We start from the raw sequence: 23,376 nt of genomic DNA, 5'->3' as shown, positions 1-23,376 counted from the left end.
CCAGTTTCAGGCTTAAATTTCGCATGTAAATTAATCCGCGCCTCTGTGCTAAGCGAATGTACCTTGCGCTTTTTAGTCCTGCACATATAGTGCACGATGTCTGTGCTCGTGCAGGAAGCTCTTCTATTATAGCAAGGGGCCCTGATGTGCTCAATGAAATTTCGTGATTAGGAAGTATAGAGCGTGAACAAGTTGAGCAGAAAAATGATTTTCTAAAGTAAACCAACAGGATGTCCGCTATCACAGACTAGCAGAACGAAGTATCGTTTTCATTCTTCTAGGGGCCCTGCATCTGCTCTGGCGAAAACCTTAGATGCCTCAGTAAACAAGAAAATTAACCTCTGGCATCCGCGGCGTCGGCGGCGTCAACACGAGGGATCTGAAAAGTCATTACGTAATGACGTCACCATACGACCAGCGCTTGTGACGTCATGATGCCGGCGAATAACGTGACTTCACACGATGACGTCATCACATGACTTGGCCGATTTGCACTGCCTTCGTGATCGACCCAACGACCACGGAAGCAGTGCAAAACTAGATGAGGTGTAGAAAGCTTGCAGTGCCTCCGATCTTGGAGGCAGTGCAAAACCATGTTAGGTCCACAAAGCTTTCGGAGGGGTGGGGAACATTACATCGGCCGAAGGAAAGGAAGACGGCTATCGCGTTCGAGTGGCCTTAGGCGAGTGCACAAGGGAGCCTGTGAGTATTTTCTTTTTTCTCTCTTATTAGAGAGTTTTAGTGCCGGGGACTCCAAGCCGCTTCCTTATTCACCCTCTTACGTTCCAAGATCGGATAATTGCAAGCTTTCTGCACGTCCTCGGGTCTCGCATTGCTTGCGCCATTGGTGGGCCGATCACAGAGACTGTGCAAAGCGCCGTTGTCATGTGATGAAGTTATCAGATGACGTGACGTAATCTGACGTCAACATGACGTCATTGTCACGTCACAAATTTTAGCTATCTATGACGTCCTGGAGGCGTCATAGCATAATTTTTACAGCGAATGCTGTTATGAGATCAAAACAAGGGCCGTTTTGGCGCCGTAGTTGTCCGCCGCCGCCGGTGTCCGTAACCACTATAGCTCGAAATAAGGAAAAACTAAATAAGAAAAAATTCCAGGATAGAACGACGTTCGAACCGGGGTCTCTGCGTGGGAGCCCAGTATCCTACCTCAAAGCCATGCCGGTGCTTGAAACTGCTAAGCAAAAAGACCCTGTACAGGCTTCATGTCGGGAAGGAACCACATTAGCATATGTAATGTAGTGTGGTAGAAGAGTAAAATAGCAACCAGGCGTCACACAAAGCGAATTCTGTAACCTGGCACTACACAATGCGATTTGCGTAACGAGGGGGTTGTTGAATGCTTCAAACCCATTACAAAGGCCCCTGCCATATTTATTATTCATCAGCCACAGCATCAAGAAAGTGCACATAATGCCTTACAGGTGTTTAGCGGGTACCACGGTTCCCTGCAGAATGACGAAAAACTGCATAGTGGCTGCTTCCCTACTTCACAAAAATTATGATGATTTAGAGCGTAGGGGGTTACTCGCCAATGCACTTCTATTGGTTGCCAAGGAAGCCCATGAGGTCTCCATAATCAATTTCCTCAGGGTCTCAATAAAGTTAATTCCCTCTCTCTCTCTCTCTTTCTCACGTTAACATATGTTATGAAGCGTGGTGGGAGAGTTAAATAACGACCGGGCGTCACACAATGCGAATTAAGTAACTAGTGGGTCGTTTAAAGCTTCCAACCCATTACAAAGGGCTCAGCCATAATTCTTCATCGTCGTCATCCGTCGCATCAACAAAGTGCACATAATACCTTACAGATAGTACCTCGCTTCTCCACAGAATGACGAATAATGTCGTGGTGGGTGCTTCCCAACTTGGCACTGTTAACAGAATTACGCAGGCGTTCAGAGATTAGGGGTGAAATGTTGATGCAGCAAAAAATAGTGGCCGCCAGGCTACCGAAGAGAACGATGCGGCCTTGGTTGGCGTTGCCCGTGCGAATATTTTGACAACTTGTCAGGTCCGAGATACCGTGAGCCTCAACATCAGCAGAGAATTGGTTCGACGACAGCGTCCTGAAGCAGGTTTCACGAACCGAAGTGCTACCAACAAGCCGCTCCTTTCCAATGAGGCGAATCGGAAAAGGATCGTTTTCGCTGAATCCCATTCTAAATGGACTGGAAATGCCTGGAAAAGCATTGTGTTCACTGACAAATCTACGTTGTGCACCCAGTCGCGCCAGAAGCAAAAGTCCTACTGACCAGGCCTCATGATTTTAGATCCACGTTTTTATCACACATAATTCCCCACGCTTTTTCATACTTCTTCTGTGTGTTTACAAGGTGTGAAACAAAAAGCGAGAGTGGTCCAATAAATCATTGTACTTACACAATGAATTCTCCTTGACATTATTCAAAAATATTCCCCTCCAGCATTCACGCATGTCAGCATTTGGTGCTGCCAGTGCTTGAAGTAACCGTTCTGAAATAAGGCTTTTGGAAGGCCCGTCAGGATATTCTTCGTTATTGCCTGAACCTCTTCAAATGAGGTAGAATGGGTTCCCTTTAAGCAAGTTCTAACTCTAAGAAATAAAAAAAAGTCGCATGGAGCGAAATCAGGTGAATAAGGAAGATGCCCCATCGCAGTAATGTTTTTGTTGGTCAGGAGCTACATGACACATTTGGCCGTAGGAGCGGCCGCATTGTCTTGGTGCAGCAGCCATTCATCACTCCACAACTGCGGCCTTTTTCTCATGCGTAATTTCTTTTTCCTCATGTGTAATTCCTCAGTTAAAATGCGTCGAACAGCTTCCCTATCCAAGTGAAGCAACTCCGCCACTGCGCAAACACTCAATCTTCGGTCGCCACGGATCACATTGCGAACTTTGGCAATGTTTTGGTCTGTACACTGTAAGCCTAAAATGACTAAAATAGAATACGGCATTGGTCCTTCAGGGGACTAAATCGGCTGCCATACATTTTAAACCAACTGCGGGAGTAACTACTGGGGTGTAACTTTTACCCCCTTGCACTTACTCCAAGCGGTTTAAATGTTGGTCCTCGTAGAGTGCTCCAGAGGAACTAACAGTTGAACCATCTGGACTAATTGAAAAAAAGAAAGGATAGGGACCATTCGCTATGCCAGCATAGCTCCAAGTGAACCAGCATTGAAGTCGAGTAAAGTTGCAAGGCGCGCTTGTCGGTACGGCATTATTGAATAACTGTGCTGGCACAGGGTAACGGGACACAAGAAGAACACGGAGACACACACACATCGCTACATTTTTTTAACACGAAAGTGTTTATGCCGGGGTCCACCAAGACTTCAGTGACGTATTTCCGTCACGGAAATGACGTTGAAAATATGTACACGCTGAGATGGCAAAGAAAAAAAGTTCCATCAACGGGCATCGAACCCACGACATCTCGGTCCGCAAGAACAAATGCCGGGCACGCTATCCACTGCGCCACAGTCACAGACTCTACACGCTTTACAAACGCGCCTTTTATATCTCTCACTCTCCTCTCACAGTGCTCTCGGTCAGCGGGGTGGTGTTGCCCTCTAGGAGCAGTAAGGTAAAGTAATTCATCATTACTGTGGCCTCCGCGATTAGCATCTGTAACGCTTGTTGCTACACGGCCGTCCCATTCGGCGCGTTTTCAATAGAATTGCAATTTTGTCAATGCCTTAACACACCGCGAGGTGGCGATCTTTGCCCAAGCGTCGTAAAAGCGTCGGTCTCGCTCATAGCATCACGCTATTCCAAACCAAAAATACCTCTGCGACGCGTGCCTGCCTCACCTGGCTGTGGCACCGCGTTGCCCGCTTACGCTCGCCCCGAGAAAAATCGCGGCCGGGCTTGAGGGGCGGCGCGACGCGCTTTGCGTTTGCCTCTAGTCCGGCCCACGGTCCGGCCGTGGTGTTCAATCCCATTTTAACATGCCGCAGGATGGCAACAAAGTTGTGCGTCCAATATGGGGCGCTCTTCTGGCTATCACACCTCGTCCTCTGATTACGCTTTCACCGTTAACTGCTACAGCTACCACAAGGATTTTGTTATTGATTGAACGTGCACGTTAGTCGTCGGGATGGAGATGAAACACTAAGCATCAAAGTGGGTGCATCGACGTTAAACGGTGGTACAGCTGCTAGACATCTATATACATCGTGCAAACTCTCGTATATAAAATGTATAACAAACATTCTGCCACTTCTGTAAGGACAGGTTTTACTTTCGTGTTACACCGATTACTATGACGGAGGGATCAACCATGTTTTTTATTACTCCTCCTTCCTTATTGGCAGTTGGTTCTTTTTACCGTCCCGAAAGCACGATAAGTTTATGAGAGACGCTGTAGTGGAGGGCTCCGGAAATTTTGACCACTTGGCGTTCTTTAACGTGCACTAAATCTAAGTACGCGGGCCTCTAGCATTTCCGCCTCCATCGAAAATGCGGCCGCCGCGGCCGGGATTCGATCCCGCGACCTGCGGGTCAGCAGTCGTGCACCTTAAGCACTAAACCAACGTGGCGGTTTTTTCTTATCGGCAGGTACAACACACAAGGACTGTTCTTCTAAATAAGACTCTAGATATTTCAAAGGTAATTTGTGACGCATCCGCTTACGTCGTGTTAAGGCTCCACACCTTCGCAGTTCAATCGCGTGGCCTCGTCTTCGGGAGCTCTCCGACTTACTTGGCGCACGATGAAAAGAAGCTCTGGCTTGGTCCTCGTGGTTGGCGTGGCGAATTTCGGTCCCAGCTCCAGGAGTCACGCACACCGTCCGCAAGATCGATTTCTTCAGGAAAGCGGAGCGCTCCAGTCCCTGTTTGGCGATGCTGACTTGCATGAGCTCGTACCCGACGCAGCTGAGGCTGCCACAGGTGCTCAGTGGTTTGACCGCAAGACGCAAAAACTTCCGGCCCTGAGCCATGGCCACCGATGGCTCGAAGGTCCTTTGCAACAGCGCATCCAGGTGTGTTCTGTAGAAACGAGCCTGTCTCAGCCATTCCGAACGCGGAATTTTGAGAACCATTCGTCCATGTCCACTTGAAGGAAGGCAAGCCACAGACGGCATCCTGACGCCTTAGGGTAAAATTTTGTGGCGCACAGAAAAGCCAATACGACGTGCCTTGCAACCAGCAGTGGCAATAAGGGCAACAGTCCCGGAGTACGTGCACGAAAGGGCCCGTTGAACAAGAAATAAACTCGAGTAAAGCTGCCAGGCGCGCTTGTTGGTGCGGCATTTTTGAATGACTATGCCAGCGAAAGCGCTGTGTGCGTCTCCGTGCTCTTCTTGTGTGCCGTTACCCTTTGCTACCATACTTATTCAGCATTGAAGGACGCAGTATTTGCGGGACATGCACACGCGTACCAACCTACATACAACTGCTAAGCAGTACACCGCGTACACCGACCGACCGTGCTCCACAGCCGTAAACCAGCCACCGGACCTATACAGGCACAGCACCTCGACCTCCCATGTAGTGCAGATTGGAGGCTTCTGTTCGGCGTAACAAAACAAACATTCACAGCGCACGTGTAAACTTACGTGGGCCCATTCGTAGCGCCGAAGCACACCGATCTTTTAATGTGAATGCGCCTGATCTTTAACGCCCTTTCAGTGAGCGAATTCGCATTATCAGCTGACACTCCATCGTATCGGCGGAACCAGCATTAGCGGTGCTGGTGCAAAAGTCCGTGAAATGCACTTATGCACACACAAACATAGAAGCGGCAGTTATGCCGGAACGCCGGCGAAGCATTGCGGCGCCTTGCCCATGCAGGCTTCTTGCCAACAAAGTTGCTAGGCCTTTACGAGGTGTACGACTGTACGTTAAACGACCGCTGGCGATCGCAACATCCGTCCTCTGTGCATTTCTGGACGTCGTTATTTTACATACAAATGAAAAATAGTGTCCCCTATCCGCGGTGCCTGACGAAAGGATGTATATATATGCCTACTTACAACGACGAGACGGCTGGCAGGCACGGTTCTGTTACCGTGCTCCTAAGTCGGTCGCTGTGCGCTGTCGGCCGCACGTTGATTTATATCGGCGCTCGCCTTCACGCTAGATGTTTGACAACGGTTGTCGCAAGAACAGAAAGACACAGTTTGAACTGTACTTTATTCCAGAATACATTCATTTTCGGTGAAGCAAATTCTACGCAACGCTTCTTTCATCTGCGCCGGCAACGCGCTCACACCGGCCGCCGGCAGGCTGGTGCCGACGACGTAGCGATGGCTACTTCGTATCGCTTTGAAGTTGTAGCCGGTGACTCTGCGGGAATACGACCGAGGCGAACGCTGACCAACAGCTTACTTTTGTTAGCCTTGGCAGTGTTCTTCGTAGTTCCTAATTCGGCACATCGACGCGAGGTATCCGTGGTGTCCGCGCTAGGAGGCTTGCACTTGTTTGGGCCCGGCAGCTCGATCCGGAAGAAAAGCGGGTGAGCTCGTGAGCTCGCTGTGTGGGCCGGTGTGAGTTGAACTTGCCTCTCATAACAGTCTCTATTCGTTGTAATAGTGTTTCGCTCTCGCTCTGGTGTACATCCGATATAACTCGTTTTCGTGCGAGCCGTTCTATGAAGCTAAAAGAACGGTTAAAAAACAGATAAGCGATCCTAGAACCAGAGGCCACCAGAAATGGTTAGTACCACGATGGCGCACAACTTATGGCAAACAGTCACTGGATTTCAATGTACCGCATATTTAACAAATATCAGAAGCAGGGCGTTATTTTAACAATGTTTGTAAAAAAACATTTGCGTGAATCAGTCTGAACTGCACTAAACAGTGGTACACTGCAAAAAATCTGGCCCCTAAACACGGACAAAGCTGAAGGTATAGCGCTGCCGAGCACTTTTCCGTGTTCCTAATTAAACGATTTCTCTAAAAAGGAGCCTTCTAACGAAGTGCCTTCGTTAGCACAGCTAGCACAAAGCACTCCGTCACGTCGTTTGAATGAGAACACTGTTCCGTGACCCGGAATACAACAATTTCCTTCAAAGAAGGTCTTCTTACGTACCTCCTACGTTAAGATACTAAAGAATGGTCTGCCCGTACTGTCCAATATAATACGGCACATTTGCCTTAATGCAAAATAATGGTTTTGTACCACAACTGCACCATAAAATCCCATAGAAGCTTTGCCACCTATGCAGGTGGCAGTCTCGGTATACGCTGGCAACAAGTGAGCGGAGGTCGACCAGTCCACTAGCCACATACGTCCACGTACACGTTCGGTATGAGTCTGTGGTTGTTGTTTCAAGCAGATGCTTCCTGACGCATGAACCATAATTGCAATAGTTTTCCTCCACCTTCGTTCCTGAGCCAGCATCGTCGCATTGTTAAGGTCGCTTTCTTAAAATGCGCTCCATGGGTGGCTTTAGCAACATTCCCACTTTGTGTTCTTTGAACGTCTTTGGCATTTTCCTGCCCGATTCGCCGATGTAAGTGGTGTCGTGAACCCCACAACGTACTCTGTAGAGTACCCTGCTCTAATCATCCGCAAGTGTGCGGTCTTTGGGCTTTGTGAACACATGTCCTAAGGACAAGGTATACACAAACACCGCCGAAGATTAGAGTGGGATCATCTACGAAGTACAATGTGGGGATTGCGACACAACTTCCATAGGCGAAATGGGTTGAAGAAGGTGATCGAAGGGTAAAGAACACAAAGAGGATGTTGCGAAAACCACCCATGCAACGTGTTCTAAGACGGAGCTTGTTGAACGCTGCTGAATGACAAGGCATAACTTTGACCTAATCAATTCGACGATGCTACCTCGTGCACAAAAGTCGGAGGAAAAGAAAAATCTTGGAATCATGGTTCATTCATCACGGCGCATTGGCTTGCAACAACAACAGCGGCCCTCTACGAGATGTTTACAAGGAAATGTGCAACTAATGGACTGGTCAAACTCCGCTTATATTTGCCAGTGTATACTGAGAATGTCGCCTGCATAGGTGGCAAAACTTTCATGTCATTTTGTTAATTGTTGTGTTAAGTCAAAGTAAACATTTTACAATCACGCTACACATCCCGAGCTGGTAGATGTGGGGGTAGCATGCCATGTGTAGATGCACTGTACTGTGTGAACTTGCTGATGACGGAAGCATACCTGCTGCTTCATGCCAAATAAACAGTGAAGTACACTACTACATGCTTCTTTAAATGCCACTTTGGCAGATGTATTCAGGAACATATTTGTCAAAAGTGTTGCAAGCCTGCTTATGAAACTGTGTGCACGGCCCATGGACAGCTCCACTTCGCTCCTTTCTGTACGTCTGAAAAGGAAGTGAAAGAAAACACCTAGAGCAACAGCAATGTTCAGAATTTATACCCATTTAAACATTGCCATGGTGCATGTGCACATGGCCTCCCTTAGCATCACTGTTTCAGAAATCAAAAAAGCAGAAACGATATTTTGCAGATATTTCTGGACTCGTTCTGATCATATGAAGGACAAGCAGCATGATTTTACGAAGACTTATTGCTATAGTACACAAGAATTCAGGGTTAAACACACTACGTTTTAACTGCAAGAGTATTTATGTACGTGCATTACCAATTCTATTCAATTATTGTCATGATGTTGAAGCAAAAGTCTTAACAGTTACAATTTTTGTACTTAATGCTGCCGAGAAGGCCGAGAGTTATGTGGGTGAAGAAATGAAGAATTGCGCATGTATAAAATGGAATCGGCTCGCACAAGACGAGGCGAATTGTAGACCACTGCGAAGGGCTACTGCTGCAGTGCACATATAATAAGGCTGAAGATGACAAAGATTAAGGCGTAAACGTAAAGGATGAGAATTAAATTGAGAAGCAAGGCTTGCTGTCAATAGCTCTTGAATTCTATCAGAACACAACATAACAGTTGTATATCCTGTACATCTTGACGCGACAAAAGTTGAGCTGAAGATGGCGGCTTGAATGAATGTCAAACCATTGAACAAAGAGTGTTCGAGCCAATGTTTCAACAAATTGATGTGTCTAAGTTGTTGCAGCAACTTTGATGCAATTCGTTGCCCCTCTAAAGACGAGTCCTCATGTTGAGTCACTAGCTCCAACAACATTCGTTGTTCAACAATTATTTCATGAGCTGTACATCTCGTTACATTCATTACAAACCTCTACTGTACCAAATGCTACTATGGCAATGATAGTGGGTGGAATACTTTAAGCTGCAGTGTCATAAGCAGGTGACCGGCTATTCAACTCTTTAAATATACCAGATCCATAAAGACTGAAAACCATGAGGCAAGCACAACACAAAGGACAAGCGTAAGGAAATTGAAAGAGGTTAACTTTAATAAACGAGGTATGGAATTCCCCATTTTAAGTATACAAGGTGGTTTTTTAATGAACTCCTTTGCTGTTGAAAAAGATCATACCTGTAGTCAAGTGATAATTTCCAGGACGAAATTTCGTGATGCTGAGAGCATGCATTAAACTTTATGCACGATAAGCGTTAGGTGCAATGTCAGAGAGGTGGAGATGATTTAATAGATAGCAAATACTAAAAATGAAAAGCTCTGAGTAACTATCGCAAGAATAAGGACGAAGTAAGGAGGGAAGCATATGATAAGCTAGTGCAATGTCTGAAGCGAGGTAATCTTGCCTTAGAATATGCAGTCATAAAGTGAGGTCCAGTAAGTAGGCGTCACATGCACTGGTTGTGAGAGAGATATGGAAATGACGGACCACCTTTTAAATAAATGTAAAAATGTCCACCCATGTGCGTGTTGGGAACTAGCTCTCATGAAGCCCTAGGCTTAGAGAAAGCTTGATAAAGATGAACACATCCACAAGAGAAATCAGTAAAAGACAGATGGAGGATTGGTAGTGGAAAAGCAGCGAGAACAGCCAAAAACAAACTTGCAGGGTCTTTATGTACAATGCCGAAAAATAAGCTACTTATTATGAGTTTTTTTTAAGGAAAGAAATTTAATTCAGGTAGGAAAGGCATTAAGCCAATTCAAAAATTGAGCTTGGCCACTTGCATGTCAATGCTTCGCTTTAAAGGGAACACACATAGCATCCAACCATCTACAGATGTGAAACTGCGTCATGCAAGATAACTTATACAAAGTTATTGCTTTGAGCAATTAGCGCAAAATATTTCAGGAGAGCACCTAACTGTGCTGGTTAGTACATGATTACGATGGGAACAAACAACGCTGGGCACGGGACGGAAAAAAAAAGGTAGACGAGGGCGACAGCACCCTCGTCTATTGTTCTTTCTTCGTCCCATGTCCAGCGCTGTTTGTTCCCGTTTTGATGCAGAATATTTCTTTCTTTAATCTGAAGGTGGCAGTGTTTCATGGCTAAAATAGTTTACTAATTTGCATTTCAAGTTACATTTTTTCAGCCATAAGGAAACACTGCAAAATGCTGAAGTTCTAATGTTAACATTTATCAGGAGAAAGACCAATTCTTTCGTATGGAATACCGAAGGTTGATTTCTAAAGTTCATTGCCTTTGTATTTTGTGCTGTTCCCTTATCATTTTCCTTAAAGGGGCCCTGCAACACTTTTCGAGCATGCTCAAAAAGCGCTGCCGATCGGTAGTCGAGGCTCCCGAGAACACGCGAGCCAAATATTATAGCGATGCGCACGGCCTGGAATTTACAATAAATTCTCAAAGTCAGCTGAAAATCGCTCCCTCTTCTCTCGACAAATGATGTATTAGTCCGCAAAATATGACGCGATTGTCGGCAGTTCCACCATTGGCTGATGTTATAATCACGATAACACCCTCATTATTACTTTCGTTGTTAATTTTGAGTTCAATAAGTAGATAATATGTATGTTTATATTATGCTATCGCGTTAAAAACACCGAACAAACATTAATATTAGCACTTCCGGTCTCACCGACAGCTCGTCTGCTCGTAGTTGCGTGGTTCCGTTTTCTTCGCCATGCGCAGTGCCGAAAACGTGAATATTTCTGTGCTTTTGACCATCGCCGGTTGCCGTTGAGAGTGGCAGCCGTTCGAGTGTTGCCTCGTCAGCTGAGAACTGCATCGTCGGCGCGTTCTCACGACCGACCGAGGCACGGGCGCAGCATGTCTCCGATAACAATGCTGGCGTCCGGTAATGGCGGCGCTTTGGGGTCGTCTGCCAGTGCCGTCTTACGAGGCGGTGTATCGGAGTATGGGCCGAAACCGATCTCAGCTGTCATTCGTTCCAAACGAGCGCGCACGTTTGCTTCCATGGTTGGCAGAGCGATGAAAACACTACGGCGTTCGAGGTGCACACCCAACATTACCAAACCGACGCGCAGTTTTCAAGCACGCGCGATACACAGCGCGATCGACTCCGCTCGACGAGAACGACGCAAGCCGACCGGAAGTGGCGGCACAGACCACGTGGTTGCGCCGAGACGCCAGAGAGGAAAAAATGAAAAAAATGCCGCCGGCGCTGACGTCGCCTCCTCGCACCTCCGCCCTCCTTCCCTCCCCTCACGCCGCGCGCAGCTTTCCGCGCGCTCGCTGCGTTGAGTTGAGAGAGAAAGCTGCGGAACGTGATCTCTATAATTTGGTAACACCACTTAGACTTGACGGATTCGAAAAATTTTTGTGGCATATGGCTCGTGAAGAGTCATACGTCAATAATGGGACTATTCCAATATAACAAAGAAAGGTGTTGCAGGGCCCCGTTAAGACGGTTGTATAGATGTTCTTTGGTTTATCTTGTGTTTTGTATATGTTATGCTCCTGTTTTTGCTTAGCAAGATCATTTTATGTGTAACTTATCACTGTAGCCCACTTTGCAATACTGCTTACTGGTGTCAGCCGTATTGTCAAGTAATAAATAAATAAGTAAATAGATATCCACTTTGTTATAAAACTACTATGAAAACAAAATAAACAGAAACGTTGCACCCAACCTGTAACAGAGTTGGAAAAAATAGCTTTTGACCCATATTGCAGCTTAGCTTTTGCTATGTAGCATTCCAAACAGAAATGCCGCCAAGACATTATTGTGTGGTATACTTTGCTGGCAATTTATATTCCATTTTAAAAGAAATATCTACTGGTTGGTTGTAAGCAAGGAAAAATTTACTGAAGTGCATAATCCCTAGCCTGCACAGGGTCTCGTTCCTTGACCTTCGCTGCACAGCACATTGGCACAGGATTCACGCGGGTGCCCCTGTGCTCATATAGTGCAAGTCTAAATGTTGCAGATTTAAGCAATACTTCTGTCTGAAGTACCATGCAAGAACAATGACGTGCTGTGCAGTGAAGGCAAAGCTCCAAGAAACTTCCCACAGCCTTGTTATTTTTCATTTGAAAAAATTATTTTTCGCTTGAAGATAATATTACACCTTAAAAACTTTGTCTAAATTATCGCACGAGGAAAGCACACTATGATGTGCAGGCAACATTTTTGCTGGGATTGCTACGCAGTGAAAGAGAGCCCGCAATATCGGTTCAAACACTACTTCTTCCAAGTGTCAATTTTGAAGACATTTTTGCTTCTTTTTGCCAGCAGCATTTTCAACCCTTGGTATATGCACTGAACTCATACTGTGAATATACTTCACATGAAACATTCAGTCTTTTTTACAATATACTTAAAAATGCTGCATTTTGCAATGTTTCCTCACGACTGCAAATAGCATAAATCGAAATGAAAATAAATTCGACTATCATAGTCATGAAAGATTGGTGACTATGTTAAAGAAACGAATGCTTTGTAGTAATAGCTCGACGCAATAATCATGTGTCAATTAATTTGCCTGACACAGCTTCATTTCTGCGTGCGAAGTTTGAAAGGTCTTTGCTGCATCATGCATTTCCCCGAAAATAACGCTTGAATGACTACTTCCCACACTGAAACATAACAGCACCAGTTTTACAAAATATTGGAAATGGTCAAAAAAACGACTTGGCACACTGGCGTGAAATGACCCAAATAAGTACTAAAATAAAACAGTGTGCACTGTCAGACACTAAAATGAAGCACTAATCTGCTTGTATTGCTAAATTACTTCAAAACCCTGCTATGATAACTGCCCACAAGAAGTTGATTGCAAAAAATTTACTTTAACCTCTGACCTATTTTTATCTATCTCTAGTATAATGACTGGTAACCTTCGGCACACAAAGGCACAAAGCATTTCATATGGTTCAATGCCTTCGAACAGTACGGAAGGTCATATGTTAAGAAATAGCGTAAAATCTGGACTAATTTTAATCAGCTATGTTTTATAACATGCAAACATTGAGAAATACACAATAATTTAGTAACTCGCCCCCTCTAAAAGTGTTGCTGTCACAGCTCCAAATTCTATTCACGAGCTATAATGGCTAAAATATTAAAACACAGCTGCATTTCAATCTCAATGGTGGATGCACACAAGTATACAATAATTTAGTAACTCGCCCCCTATAAAAGTGTTGCTGCCACAGCTCCAAATTCCATTCACGACCTATACTGGCTAAAATATTAAAACACAGCTGCATTTCCATATCAATGGTGGATGCACACAAGTCTACACGAACAGGCATGCACTTTAGATTGACTTCACAAGCCATATATCCGGTAATCCTGCCGTTGGAGAACGTTACCAAGTGTATGAGCTGGACTACTACATCAGCTAAAATGGATGCTTGTGTGTTGGTATGACAGAGCGTAAACAAAGCAGTGCAGAAGACTGAGCACACGAGCACAGCACTGTTTGTGTCTTCCTTTTTCTTGTGCTCCGTCTATTGCGTTTTTTTACACTAATGCATTAATTGTGAAAACAACTGGCTGCCGCAATTTGGTCATCTAGGTCGAACTTTTTGGGCCTTGTACCAGACTAAAGAGCTCTGTTGTGAAAGCAACAGGGTGTAACAATATTGCACTACCAATCAGGGAATACAAAGCATCGATAAGAATGTTCAGCCAAAATAAAAGGCTTCAGCAAATTGTTTAAGACACATACTCACAGGTTAATGCTCATTCACAGCTTCTACGGCAGCCCCATGATTTCTGTGCGTCCATCTGTGCGTGCCTTCCTTCCGCCTTTGGGCAAGTTTGAGTAGAATGTCTGCCAGGAAAACAAAAACATCAGAAACAAGTCGACTTTTTTTAGCATGCCTCACATAACCCAAATTAACTTTTCTCTCCCCATGAGGTAGCTGTTTAGAAAGCGTCCAAACAGCCGCTGCTTTGTCTGTGTATAGCTCATAACCAATTAGTAGCATCCAACACGACACCTGGTCATTGTCAAAGCATACAAGACAAGAAACTGAGACAAGTATAAGCAAAGAGCAAGCGGCTATATTTCGCCATTATATCGTTTCCTAATCCAGCCCGATGCATTCATCGCTTAAATTTAATTTACACTGCTATTTTGGTGTTCGCCCTAAACTTACTTTCCAAATAACTCACTAACCTATTTCTCTTACGCACTATATGAATACATGTTAAAAAGTTGGGGCATGCAAACATGGACACAAAAGAGTCAAGACGCCTAAAACGCTGAGATCACTAACTGGAGGCTCATCACCTAATATACCTTTACATTGTCGAGAGCCTAAATGCATGCCAAAATTCGATGAATGCAGTTTTGTACAAGCACATGAATGAAGAAATGCGTCCAATAGTCGAGGCCTGGCATATCGATAATGGCAGTGCACAAGAGAGCCAATCGTCGATTAACTAGCAGTTATCTCTCACGTAGACTATCGCGCGTGCCAGATTGATAGATATCGCCTCTTGCCTGGGCATGCACAGGTAAGTTTCTGTGTCTACTTTATTTTGTGCCACTGTCCACCTTTCCAGTTGGCGTTAGTGGTGTCTTGGTTTCTCTCTTGTGTCCATGTTTGCATGCCCTGCCTTTTTAACATGAATACCTACCAACCAGCTCAGCTGTCTGTTATACTAAATTATGTATACAATCTAGAATTACCGCTCTGTCCACTTGCTGATGTAATAATAACAATGGGGTTCTGCAATGTAAACGTCAAATTAAAAGCACGGGAACCTCTAGGATTTGCACCTCCACCGAAAGTGCAACCACTCCATCAAGGATCGAACCCGCACAGTTCAGATCAGCAGCTGACCGTTATAACCACTGTATTGCAGCGGGGGATGTTCACTTGGTAATGTAGGTTAATGTTAAGGATTATGGAAAGAGCTGTAAGTTGAAGAAAGACGTGCAATTAAGCAAGGAGCTGCAGACATTATGCAGTTTAGATATTTCTGTAATCCAAAGGGCTGGTGCTCAGGGCATGCACCTAAGGAACTCCTGTTCAGCGTCTCTTTTCGAACCAAAGCTTAGCAGAATTGATGTTCCTGTCTAGATATGCCCCTGAAAACCACAGTTAAATAGCTGCAAAGTAAACACTAGAAGACAGAATAAAATCCATCATTTGTATGATATTAAACACATCAAGATGCAAATACACCAAACACCCTGGACTGTGAAACGCATTGATTGAAAAGATATCAGTTAAACAAAGCAGCATAGCAATGAACTTCCATGTAGCTGCCACAGGGCAAAAAGCAGGTGGCTCTGGCGCCATGAAAAATCTATAACAACACTTGTTGAATATAGCAGGATGTTTTGTATGATAAATGTATAAGTTACCACTCACAGAAGCTGATATGCTATTTTAAAAATGAGCATTGCAAAAAATAAAGCAAGAAAACCACGTGACGTGTGAATTTACCATTCATAATTTAAGGCTAAAGGGCCCCTAAACAACTCCGGAGTCTAAAACTTGTGACAACTGCACGCTTGTACAACGTGAACATGTTGTCACATGAATTTTTTGATTAAGTGGTGTAATAATGAAGCCACAGGAGATAGAACAAACATTCCAGCTGGTTTCAGTCTCTAGCTCAGCCTGACCATCCTGAAGAGGGGCTTCCTCGGTGTGCCACTGTGCCAGAGTGGTGCGGTGAGGAAGCACAGTCAAAGCACTGGCGAGATAAACCAATTCGCAACACTTGTGACAACCACAGATACTGCATCATCACAAAGCCAAAATGCCCTTTCGTATTGCAGAGGACTATTCAACAGTCAGCGTTACTTAATGTTGCTCATAGGCAACATTACACCACTTCGCTAGCAAAGAGGACTGGTCAAGCGCTGAAGAGGAGGCGCGGTTATTGTTTTTAGAAGTGGAGTGTCTGACATTCGCACAATGTGATTCCTGCGGCCCTCTGTACGAATTAGCGAGCTTGTTTGGGAGGTGTAAAAGAAAGAAGTAGGAGCCTGCTGACTGGCCCTTTAAGAGAATATAAACATACACTGGAAGGAAGTACACTTGTAGACATATTACTATAAGCTATAAAAAACAGGCAATTAACATGCGCAATCCATGCAGCATAGGGATGTCTCACACCTTTGCAAGAACTTTACTATGGTGGCTGCATATTTGTGTAGGCCAGAAGCAGCAGGCACGTGGCTTCCATGAATTTGACCCGTTCGTTGAAGGGAAACTGCTGCTCACATCCTTGTAGCACTGCTTTTTGAAGATGCTTCCTGCGATAACAAAATGACCACAACACAATTATGGTCTTCAAATATCAACAGGTGACCTACATTGCTGCCCTTTCTCATTAAATTCAGCTCTAGACTAAAGACTGCAATAGCAGCATCCTCCTACATTACAGGGCATCATACTGCTTTCCTTGGCCTGGTTTTTAGTTCAATAATTGTTTTCACCCATAACAGAATGTAGCACTAGTAAAGATTCGGTTGGGGAGGGTGCAGTCGTAAAGTGTGTATGCAAAGTAAGAATATGAAAAAAAACAATGGCATAATTTCACATGAGATATAACAATTATCATAATTCCTGTAATGTCAGACACCAAGAACTGTTTAATTGAGCAAGTTTTGACTTTAAGCTATCACAAAACAATGTCCTTTATAGAAAGTGGGATTTGCAGAGTGAACTCTGATGATGAAATTGGCTGTCTTTACTGGCTCTGTAGCTGATAGTGCATAGCTAAAGCCGCTTGAATGCACTTAACAAGCCTGTGTAATGGTATTGACAAATGGACAGAGAAGACAAACTCATTCGTTCTCACTTAGCTGCCATCACAGCAATACGTTGCTTCGTGTCAGGTTTCCTGGTATGCAGAATGCACGAACTTGGTGGCCGTGCCATACCGCAGTAAACATGATCGACATCTGCTCCAACTGCGTAAGTAGCTGGAAAGTGCTAAATTACACAATCAGCTGAACCATGCACACATAATGTAAATTCTAGCAGTGGCAACATTTCGCACCTCATACTAGCCTATGGGCATTGTACTCGTTGATGCTGCCAGCTGCATTCACTGTTTTCATTCCTAGCATGCATAGCACATGCACACAAAGCACCCAATAACTGTGGGATAATATAAGAATAATATCTGGGGTTTAACGTCCCACCCAATAACTGTGGGAAGCAGAATAGATTGTCCGAGGTAATCAATAAAATTGATTGACAAGAATTCCACACATCACTCAAGCCTGTTGTTTGGCATAAGTGATGAGAATGTGCAGCCAAATGTACACAGCAAATTCAGTATTGGCCTTGAAGAATTGCAAGATAGGTTGAAGCTTTCCAGAAACAAACCGTATACAGTAAAGTCTGTCCCAGATACTGAAATCATGAAGTTATAAATTTTAAAGTGGGCCGCTATATTCTTCAGGCACCATGCATTGCATTTATGAAAATGCTAACATCCCTGTACAACAATGCGTGCTGCAAGAAGTCATAAACATTGATATTTTTGGCACAATGCCATTTCCCAGTACCAAGTTTTACAGAAAGGCAACATTTTCCTTTGCAAAACTAAGCCATGTTCCCAGGCAAAATGCACTGTCCATGGTGAAAAACACATGGAGTACGCTCTTCTATACAGCTTAGCTGGTTTACTGGAACTAAAAGCTACGGTAACGCTGCCTTAATTGAAATGGCTAGCAAAAGCCTTCTCGCTGCTGTTTATGTGAAGTAATTTCACCTTGGTGGAACGTCACAAGAGTAAGTGGCACATAATAATGAGTGCGAGAACACAGTAACAGGATGTGCAACGGCTACCAGGTATGCCCATTCGTGGAAACTGTGGGCTCTTGCCCCAAATGAACCAGTTGGAAATAACCCTTTTGCATGAATAAACTTAAGTTGGTTGCTGGCATACATAACATTGTTACTCTGCATTTCCATCTCATTTATCTAGCGCTCATTGTTTCCCTTCGACAATAGCTCAAAACAAGATTCTTCTTCATTAAATGGAACTTTGTACATTACCTTTACGTTGGCTGCAGATGCTTATTTCTTCTGCCTGAATAAGCACCTCCTATAGCATAGTTGACTCAGCCACCTTCTGGACTGCATGGTCAGCACTCCACTGTTTGTCGTGGCACTGCTGTTTGCTACCTGCAGTACGTTGCAAAAAACTTCAGCATTAAAAAAAAAAGATAAAGAAAAGCCGAAGCAGGTGTGCCAGCAACACCTTGCCCTATGAGGGGGGAGGAAGAGCTCTGACAAACGGCTAATTAAAGACAAGCGTTGTTCTTCACAAGCTATTATTATGCGATGAGAGGTGGGACTTCAATACACGGACGCACATATAGTGCCATAAGCAATTGAAAATTCAGCTGAAAGTACGGCTTGTCAAATTAGGTCAACGTGCATAAAGGATAAAATGGGGCAAACCAACTGAACAAAATACAGTGTCATGCTGCAGAAATTGCATTTTTAACAAATCTATGTTATCTATTGCTTGAAAGATGATAAGCAATGTCCAAGAATGCTAACCTAAACGCTTTTGAGGGTCACGTTACTTAATGACGAATAAAATGCACGCCTAAGGAAAACATCCCTAAATACACTTTATTTCTCCCACTGTACCGATTCACGATTCACACGGTGGCTGATGATTATTCCTTCAGAGCTCATGCGAACGAAATGAATGTTGAAGCTTCGGTTTCATGGCGTTACTCCAAGTAATTTGTCAAGAGACATGCATAAATTTGACATGCATAAAACGCATGACAATGGTGAGCCTGACAAAAATGGTGTCTCCTTTCAGCAAATATTAGCGTACAGCAGTGCGTGCACGCGAGCTAATTACCAAAACTTTATAACACTACCGACTACGTTCTTGACAAATGTCATGCACGAGCACAATCCGCACACCTACAACCGCATACACTACCAACACGTTATGCGATTTTATTCGGCGACAACGCGTACTACAATAAGAACAACTCACAATGTACGAAGCGTAACGTTCACTTACCTCTGGCAATGAAAATACGCTGGCAGCGTACACTGCTGGATGACCGCCGGTTTTCAATGGTGCGCCAAGCGAGGAATCGCCGAGCTACCGGCCGTCCCCGATCGTCAAGGCATTTTCCAGGGCCACAGAACGCGTCGTCGAGAAAGGATTGCAGCGCTGCTACTCACTGCCGTGTAGTGTGCCTCGATGTGAGCGGACAAAACGCGCATCAAGGCACCCTACTGACGGGCGGAAACATTTGAAGAACGTGTTCTTCAAAACTATGAATCGCCTCCGTCGGTCACACTGAACAAAGCAGTCGCAGATTGGAGTCGCACGGCCGGCATCTGGTGACTATTTACCTGCTACCGCGTATAACACTGCGTGACGAACTTGCGCTTACGTCAGTAACCACAACATACAACACACAATGCGAGGCAGCGCGGTAAAAGTCGACCGTATGAACAAAACTCGCACGACGACACACACACGCCACGAACGCAGAACTATCGTGGCTAGAAAGGCTTGCCTAGTGTCGTGAGCGAGGCAGCGAGCCTGCCAGGCGGGAATAGCTTACGATGAAGCGTGCAGAGGGCGCGGCGCTCGCTGGCGCGCCCAGCACTTGTGCGCCCTGAGGAGTTTCTCGTTTAAACCAAGCTTTGTAGTTGCGGTAAAAGCTCGTTGTGTAGGCCACACATGGCGCTGATAAATTGTAAAACGAAGAAAAGACAACTCTGGAGACCATGCGGGCCGGTTAGCTTCTTCTGAACGGCACATGCTGGCGTAGAGAACAAACATGTAGGAGATTCGGGGTTTCCGTTCTAGTTTATTAACATTCTTTTTCAAGCAGTTATGGTTGAGTACAATGATTGAAATATTCATTGACAATTATAGCGGTTACATCAAGAACAAAAATACAATGAACAGTGAATGAGACGCAAAGACAGATATTTTCGCGCAGAATGTGAGTAAACAGTGAAAGGAAAAGATAGGTGCATACAAAAAAGAAAAAATAAATAATTAAAAGTAAGAATCAGCGAACAGTCAAATGAAATTTATGTACACCTGAGGGACCTCCCTTGATGTTTCACGCCCACTCTTGCAGGCGTACTGGATCCGTAGAAGCTCTGAATGAGAATAGATGCCTTTTCATTGCACGAGTTCTTTTGCATAACGTCATGGAACAGGTTGTCTTTTCTTTTTAGGCATGGTGTGTTGGAGAGGCTAGAAAGATTTGCAGTCGCACGCGAGCATGTACGAACCTCTCAAGACGCAGCTCGGAATGAAATTGCAACAACCACGAAAATTCCAGGGTCGGATCTAAGAGGAACATGGTACCGGTGCCCTTACCCCCTCCCCCCTTTAATTTTCGACGACCGTAGCGGCGGCCGCTACGAGTGCCTGCACCCTAACTAAAGCTTTACTGCACCCTAGAGTTACTGCAAATGTTATTTTTAGGTGGCGGAGTTGCGCATCTGTTTTCGAAACGCCGCTAGCAATCGTGCACTGCGGAGAAGCTGATGCGCAGGCCGCCGCCGCTGCAGCGAACCGGTTTGTACTCCCGTGCCACAGTCCCGATTTTGTAAAGGGACGCTTTTCACCAATACGAAGCAGCGCCGTATGTTCCTTGTGTCCTTGTCTATTAGGCACCGTGGAACGCCGCACAGAAGCCTTCGCGGTAGGGATGTCCGAATAGCAAATTTTAGGTTCGAAGCGAACAGTGATTACGTCGAATAATTTTGAATCGAATAGTTCGAATAGTATGTATCACACATTATATAAAAAAATTAGCATAAATATTGTCGAGGCCCAACTAACCTCCACAGCGTTTTTTTTTTTAATTGGAACGAGGCATGTGCGACTGTCATTCTTTTTGCTGCAAGTAAACGCTACTAAACTAAGCGCTACGCTACTAAACGCTACGTTTAGTAGCGTTTAGTAGCATCAAATAGTAGCAGAATTTCAATTTCAGTAAGATATGCAAGCGATAACCGATAAAATACGTCACACTTTAAAAATTACTATACATATACCATATTATAACATATAAGCACGTATAACAAGCTTTTAAACTTAAAAAATGATCAGAGGCGTAGCCAAGGGGAGGGTTGGGGGTTTCAACCCCCCCCCCCCCCCCGAAATTTTTCAATTTTACTTGCGCATATATACACGCACACATACAAACACACGCACGGACATACATAACGTATAATTGAACCCCCCCCCCCCCCCCGAAAAAGATTTCTGGCTACGCCCCTGAAAATGATTAATCTATGTCGGAGTAATATGTTAATTTAACCTTGATGTGGGGCTTCGCGGCATTGCGCAATTTTGTTGGTTAGGTGTTTTCACGGCATAGCACTTGCAGGCTGCAGTGAAACCACCTTCACAGGTGGGTTACATGCCGTCCAATTACGCCTATTCGTTCATAATGAATACTTTGAAATTTCGGAACCTTAAATTCGTGTCGAAGCGAATTCGAATACTGTAATATTCCTTCGAACATTCCTAGTGCTTGAATATTCACACATGCCTACTTCGCGGCAAACAGACGCAGACAGTCTGCCAGTATGTGAGGACGGCAGCAAAATATTGTTTACCCTCGTTGCTCGCGACGGTAACATGCACAAAACAACAAATTTAACCACTCTCGGTTGACCTCAAAAAAAAAAAGTTAAAGATAAACCGCTCACATAGAGAACAGTGGTAGTTGCACGCTCCCCAGGCCTTCTGTAAACGCATCGTGTCTGAAGAAAAAAGATCACAGTTTCACCGCAAGCACGAAGCAATGAATGCGAAGGCAACAAATTGTAATGTTATACGAAGGAAGGCTGGCAGCTAACTCTTTTGGATCCGACCTCGCGTAACTATACAAAACGTTGGTGTAAGATAATACGGCCGCTCCAGGGAGAGGTGCGCTTTTCGCAGTCTCTTGGCGTTGAGAGCGCGCGTAAAAGAGTATACGAGCCGTTTGCTGATGCCTGCGAGATAGCGAGCGCGCAAGCGATCGTGAAAGCGCTTTTAGGATCAAAGATCGCAGTTGCTGCTCAAGCACCCTCCCCTCCCCCGCATCCCTCCATGCTCGTTCAAGACGGGCGGGGCGTTTCGTTTCTGCTTGGGCAGCATTTGACGGCTGGTCTAACACGCGGGGGGATGTTATCGCATGCGCCCTCCGAGCGACGCAGATAGGCCGGCTCGTTTGATCTCTGCTTCAGTCGCGATCGTCGCCCCTGCTCGCGAGCTTTTACCCGCGGGTAGAACCTACGATGCGCGGCGGGATGTTATCAATTTGGACTTTATACGGAACATGACGGCGACGGTGACACCGACGGCAAAAACCCGTCGAGAGTGCCCATATAATTGCTATCGCAATACAAGTAGCCCTGTGACGGTCTTTGGTTGGAAAATACCTTAACAGCGCAGGCAACTTTAGGACTTTTCAACTTTAGGACCTTTAGAACTTTCTTTTTTGTTTGGACTTTAGAACACTCTCTCCCTAACTAAAAAGAAAGCAATATGTCCGTTGAAGTTACGAACATGTACTCCCTATTTCCATATAATGAGAGCCATCTGTAAGTTCTACGTAGGTCTTGTTCGTGGATCTGAAGGCATCTGAAGGGCAGTTTTTGCAGTGTATCTGTTTTTACTACTGCACGCTTGTTTCATTGTACAATATAATACATTTTTTAAATAGTTGTGCGGAAAAAATGTTTCGATATAAATCTGTTTACAGCAAGCATGTTTTAATTGTACGTATCATGATCCGACATCATTTTTTAGTATGCTGACCTTTCCGTTGATATATGCACTTGCATACAAAGTAGATATGTATGTCTTAGTTTTACCAGTATTCTATGTCATTGCTTAGTTTGTTTTACTACTCTAAATATCCTTTGCTCATTAAATAGCCTATGTTGCCTTGAAATGTACGTGTACAGTGCCTTGTGTATGCGCCGCCCCCCGCCCCCCCCACCCCCCAGGCACCTTCAAGCTGCATTTCGCCGCTTTTCGCCTGGGGTGTCCCCCAACGTTATGTTGGAAATATATTTTCTTGATTCTTCATTCTTGAAGCTGACAGAACTTATCATGACACTGGATTGGCCACCATTAGGAGCAGATACGAGTATTATTTGGAACATTTGG

General features: G+C 44.8%; 1 long non-coding RNA gene across 1 annotated transcript; it reads right to left on the bottom strand.

Moving 5' to 3' along the window:
• Window positions 1-8,194: 8,194 nt before the first annotated feature.
• On the bottom strand, window positions 8,195-19,715 carry LOC125759624 (uncharacterized). The gene is made up of 5 exons (XR_007417255.1): window positions 19,255-19,715; window positions 18,261-18,389; window positions 16,365-16,504; window positions 13,959-14,059; window positions 8,195-8,305 (listed from the first exon to the last, which is right to left on the bottom strand). It is a non-coding gene; the product is annotated as an uncharacterized LOC125759624 (long non-coding RNA).
• Window positions 19,716-23,376: the final 3,661 nt, after the last annotated feature.

Source organism: Rhipicephalus sanguineus, chromosome 8 (assembly GCF_013339695.2).
Source record: "Rhipicephalus sanguineus isolate Rsan-2018 chromosome 8, BIME_Rsan_1.4, whole genome shotgun sequence".
NCBI lineage: Eukaryota > Metazoa > Arthropoda > Arachnida > Ixodida > Ixodidae > Rhipicephalus > Rhipicephalus sanguineus.
Note: the sequence above shows the minus strand (reverse complement) of the source record. Positions and strands in the feature narration are given on the sequence as shown.